Raw genomic sequence first — 6,167 nt, 5'->3', positions numbered from 1 at the left:
CACCATGCAGCAGGGCCTAATGTTGACCAGGAAGCCATGGCCCCAGGCTCTCTGAAGCTGGTCACAAGATAGAGTGTTCTTCTACCCTCCACTAATCTCCTAAGCTCTCACCTTTTATTCTGACTGTGCCACTTCATGGACTGGGACCAAACCCCAAATTCCTCCTCTGTCAGAAGATGATAATTATCTCTTGTCACTGAAGTAGTTGCATTTCCTGAAGGACTTTGATCTGGAGACAGAAGGAAGGGCAGGATTCTGACAGCTCCTGGGTGGAAGATAATAAATGGAAATTGTGGGGGAGGGAGAGAGCAGGGGCAGTCTCTGGGGCTTTTCTTTTAAGGGGCTCCACCCTCCCCTCCAATCCCATGTAGCTCCAACCTGTTCTCAGAGTTGATTATAAAAAGTCCCTCCTCTAGGAATTTATCATTGATTATATTCCTCTAATCAAACCCTCCATTGGGATGGGTCTCCTCCTTCTCTGTGTATCAAACTGTCCCAATAAATCTAAGATGCAGAGGATGGAGCCAGGGAGTGTCCTCCCCACGGTGGTCTCTGACTTTCACATTACCATCCTCCCTCAAAGCAACAGCGCCAGCTGCTCACCTTCCTCCTTTATTAGTGTTGATTATATTCCCTAGAAGGCAGACAGCCAAGATTAATGAGAAAGGCTCCCTGGCCCATGACTAGACCTCATCCCTTATCCTTCCTATGCGGCACCACCACCAGGGCCGCCAGGGTCAGGACATGTTCATACAACAGGACTTAGACCTGCATCAGGCTGCACAGAAGGGACACTGAGGCTCCGTGACCTTTTCCCTAATTCTCTGTGATGATAGAGAGGGAAACTGAGGCCTTGGAAACAAAGAAGATACTCAACAATTTAGTAACTGCCCCTCTTAGGAGGGTCCCAATTTCTGTCTTCTCCAATGGGTACCACCTAAGGCAGAGGCTGAGACTTAGCTCTGCAGCTTCGCTACTCAAGGAACAGGGACTGGCCTCTTTGCTGGAGCCTCTGTCACTCATAGATAAGACCGACTTGACACCCTTATTCACAGGGGCATCTAGTAGGCTCTCGGGAAAAAAGATTTGCTGAGTTCTGCAATCTCAGGACTCAGTCCAGGACTCTGTCCTCACAAGCTTCAGGATCCTGGTCCCCACCCTGCCTGCCTGCCCCAGTCTCACTCACATTCATATAATCCTCTATGGAAATTTCCAGCATATGCAGGTCAATAAGAAGTGTGCCCAGAGGGGTCACAGCAGCCTGTGTTATCAAGGTGGTAGCAGTGATCAGCACCAATTCTCAGCTTCCTGCACAAGGCCTATCCTTTGAACTCTCACCAACCCATGTCTCCTTGACCCCCGTATGCAAGTCTCTCACTCGGCGCAGCCAAAGACCCTTAATCTCTTTGCCCGAAATCTTTCCCTCTTTCCACAGATGACCTCCAAAGACACCAAGCACCTCCTTGTTACCTCTATGGTGGGATTTTAATAAGTCACAAAGTCAGGTCGTCCCCACCCTCACATTTCCTCTAATCCACTCTGAACCCAGCTCTCCCAGGATCTTTCTCTGGGCTCTCTAATGAAGGCATTTCAAGCATTGTGGTCACAGGAGGGCAGGGCTGGAAGAGGAATACACCCTGCTCTCTTGATGTGGAGAACTCCAGCTGGGAGGGAGGAGCCCTGTCCTTGACTCCCTGGATACCCTCCCTGCCACAGGCCAACTCACCCGCTGCTGCAACCCCATCTGGACTCTCTGAAATGGTCCCTACCTAGCAGAGTTAGAAACAGGGTCAGTGAGACTGTGCTTTCCTCACTGAGTAACAACCCAGCCCCACCAACCTCAGATCTTGGATAACTGTCTGAGGCAGCTGGTGCAATGCTTCCACCACCTCCAGTGAGCCCTGATTCTAGATTTACTCCCAGCTCCAACACTCATTTTGTGTGTAACCTTGGGCATGCATCCAGGCCTCCCTGAGACTATTTCATCATCTGGGAAGTGTGATGGGAACACCTTCCTCACAGGGCCTTCCAAGACTCAGTTGCATGTGGCTATCACTATTGATCCCACCATCATCCCTCTCAGGAAGAGGAAGGCATAAGAATTCTAAAATTTCCTTTCTCCTTTTCCCCTTATCACGACCCTGTGAGGCCTGCACAACAGGCTTTTTGCATTTTCCAGATGAGGAAACAAAGGCCGAAAGAGAGTGTTGATTTGTCCAGGACACCACAGGAGAGGCTGGCTCCTCCTCCCACCTGAAGGGCTTGCCCTACCTGGCCTCACACCACATACCAGCACCTCCACTGACCAGGGTCTCATCCTCTGGACTCTATGGATGTCCACATGCCAATCCAGGCCTAGCTGTGGTAGAAAGGGACATGGCATCTGGGAGGCCTCGTTGAGCACTGCCAGCTTGTCCCAGCTTCACTGGAATTGCTATCCCACAAGTCGGGTTTGAAGGAATGCTGAAGATTTCACCTTCCTGATGATTCACCAAGAGAGATTTCCACACTGAACTCTCTCCTTATCCACTCCCTGCAATTCACCTGCCAGTGAAATCACACCTGTGTGGTAGACAGGCCTCCTGGCCCACCCACCAGCTGCTGTCCTCCAGTGTCTCCGATACCCAGGGATGATCATGCCCACCTTGGCAAGGCTGCTGAGATTCAGGAGGACCTAAACAGATCTTTGGCTCAGACGGGTTGCTTCAGCCTTGTGTCCTTGGCCATCTTCCCTGGCCTTCAGAATGCCCCTGGCAGCCTCAGTGTGCCAAGCCCTGACCCTAGCGGTCTGTCCATTGGGACCACATCTCACCTACCCTCCATTTCCAGGGCTCCTGGTCAGCCCTTCTCACTTTCCCAGGACAAGCCTGGCTTCACAGACAAATCTAGATCCAGTGCTTTTCTCTTTGTGGTGTTCAAAGAAAGAGAGAATTTTTTTTTCTCTAACTTGACCTATAACCTATTTATTTTGAAGATGTCCAGGCTGCAGGAGCGCTCTGCACACCCACCCAGAAGGCATCAGCCGTTGCTTCAGTACCTTCCCTTTCCATTCTGTCACTAAATGTTTATGACCTCAAGAAAAATTAGATAACTGCCGGAGTCAGCTGGTGCAATGCAAGCATAAGCAAGTAGTTCCATTGGTACCAGTGCTGTGAGGGTGGGAGCAGAAGGGTGAAGCTCACTGAGTATATTTACAAATTGTGTACAAGATAGAAATTTCAAGGTTGGTTTCAAGAAATGCAGGGAGAACTAACTTTCATAGGTGACAGTATGAGGAAGTTAAGCTTCCTAACAGCCACGAACGAGTTCACAGGTTCTTCTCACTAAATGTGGCAATGTGTGATGATGTGCGAATGGCCATAATACACATACATAGAGTAATTTATAGCGTTCATTTTTGTATCAGAAATTGTGCATTTCATCCAAAAGTTTTTTATACATCATGGATAGTTTCCCACATTGCTTGAAGATTGGAAGAGAGAGCGCTTTATAAAATATCCTTTTGGTCACATTTTCATCAAAGGTTCCACATCTCAATAGGTAATGAGACAAGTTATGATGAACTGGCCTTGTCATCTGGGATTATACCTGAACTTCTTGGTCTTAGGGCCAAGGAAATCAAGGATGCAGACATGCCATGGATGAGGTTAGAGCAAAAGTACAATGAGTGAAAAAAAGAGAACAGCTCTCTGCTGCAGAGAAGGAGAGAAGCGTCCTGAAAAAGAGTTGCCATTCTGCAGTAAAATGCAAGGGTTTTTATAGTTAAGCTAGTGGGAGGGGGTATCTTCTCTACATAGGGCGTGAAAAACTGGTCAGAACCAGGTGTGTCATATGCATACAGCATGAATCTCTGGCAGCCCATACCCCAACCTTTTACTATGCAGGCGGGTTTTTAGCCTGAGCTACTCCAAGTTGCTTATCTCTTTCCTACAGTGCATGTGCTACAAAGATGAGTGGAGCCCCCCATGTTGGATGTATCTAGCCCAAGCTGGTCATTTCTATCCATGAAGCTGCAGCCATCCCTGCCCATACAAGCTTCCAGCTTGCTTATCTATGATTGCAGCCTGAACTTACAGGTTGCTCTTTGTTAAAGAGATGTGATTTTTTTGGGCTGCTTTTCATTAGAAGGGATGTAACGCTGAGTACTCTTTGCTCTATCTGCCTAGCTAGTTTCTTTCTACCTCTGCTCTCAGTGATAACTATTCTGTTTTAAGGGGGTCCTGGGGGGTGGGAACAGACAAATTTGAGACCACAAAGTACCTTAGAATAAGAATTCATCCTTTAATCAGCTTTAGTGTATTGCACATCTATTATAATATCGGTTTCATGCACGACTGAATATAACAAGAAGGGAAAATGTGTATATTTGAAACATCTAGATGACAAACAGACTTTCCACAGATTATTTTTGTGCTCCTGTTTTAGAACTTGGTCATTCCACTGTAGATTATTTTCTTTGGAATCACCAAATGATGAGGAAGCCTCGTCTGGCAATCAGGACATGGTGGATTACTTGCAGGGAAGATGTGTTTGTGGAAACCCTAAAGGGGCAGGCACTGCAGCCAACAGGAAAGCCTCAGCCATGATTCTCTCTGGTGCTGCCCTGGCTGGGTAAGGCAGCCACAAAAAGCTCTGATTCCCTGTCCTGAAGGGCAACCTTGGCCAGGCAAGCCCAAGCCTCCAGGAAAAAAGGACAAACGAGGGAGCACCCCATGTTCAGGCCTTGTCGTGAGCTGCTCCTGCAGCCTGCACAGGGGCACAACTCACACATGCCTGGTCTATTCTGCTCCTTTAGGAGATGGAAGATTCTCCACCCTGTTGGCCGGGCCTGGGAAAAACTCAAGGTCTGCATGGCAGTTTCTGAGTCTCCAGGAGCAAGTTGTCTCATTGTGATGACAACGAGAATGGCCAGAAGTACTGGGGTGGGGAAGACAAAGGGCGAGCAGAAAGCGAGCTTCCAGAAAGAGGCTTACCACAAGTGCTTAAGCGCCTGGGTGGGCGCGGGATTGCTGGGTATTGTCTGGGGGCAAGTCAATAGGCCTGGCTGGGGATCGCCAAGATAACCACCCCCTGCCAGGGGTCACCAGGGATTATCTGAAAACCTTCGGGAATGATACATGCCCCCATTTGCTCAAAAACGGGAAGAAGCTGCAGCCTTAGCAGGTTATCCAGGCCACTGAGGGGCGCAGTAAACCCACACCGAGTGGACTCCCACATTGGCAGTAGGCAGCTCTCCTGACCCATCCACCAGCCATCTGCCTCCAGTGATGGAGCTCTTCAGGGCTGATCAGACCCCCTGTTGGCAGGGCTGATGAGATTCACTGCAACCTGGACAGATCTTTGGCTCAGATAGGCCACTTGAGTTTCAGTGTCCTGGACCATCTTTCCTGGCCTTCAGAAGGCTCCTTCCAGCGTGAGTGGGCCAGGCCTGACCCTGGCTGTATCTTCCTGGGAGCCCCATCTCACCTGCCCTCTATCCCAGGGCTCCTGCTCAGCACTTCTTACTTTCCCAGGACAAGCCTGGCTCCAACAGACATCTCTAGATGCTGTGTTTCTCTTTGTGGTGAGCAAAGAAAGAGAATGAGTTCCATTTTTTATTCTTTTCTAATTTACCTATAAGTTATTTATTATAAAAAGGCTTGGGCTGCAGTAGACCTGACCCACCCACCCAGGAGACCTCAGTACCCTCCCAATCCATCCTGTCAGTAAATATTTCCACTCCTAAAAATATAGGGGGAGGCAGGAGCAAGTGCAGTTCCACTGGCACCAGTGCTGTGAGGATGGGGCTAGAAGGGTCATGCCCAGGAAGATTCTATAGGAATTTTATAGAAATAAACATCTCAATGTTTGTTTGGACAGATTGGCATGGAGAAATTTTGATAGATTCTAGTACCCAGAAGTTAAGCTTCATAACAACCATGAGGTTACAGCTTTCTCTTCGTGAATTTGGCAGTGTTATTTGATGTCCAAATTGCCACAATGTCCACACATATTTACAATAGTTTATATTATTCAATTTTGTATCACTAACTGTGCACGTTGGCCAGCAGTGTTTCATACATCACAGTTGGTTTCCCACCTTGCTTGAAAATTGGAAGTGGCAGCCCTTTATGGAGTGTTGTTTTTAACACACTTCCATCTAAGGCTCTGCATCCCCACAGTGCTAA

This window comes from Pongo pygmaeus, chromosome 18, assembly GCF_028885625.2.
Source record: "Pongo pygmaeus isolate AG05252 chromosome 18, NHGRI_mPonPyg2-v2.0_pri, whole genome shotgun sequence".
Taxonomy (NCBI): domain Eukaryota; kingdom Metazoa; phylum Chordata; class Mammalia; order Primates; family Hominidae; genus Pongo; species Pongo pygmaeus.
This window is presented reverse-complemented; position numbering follows the sequence as displayed.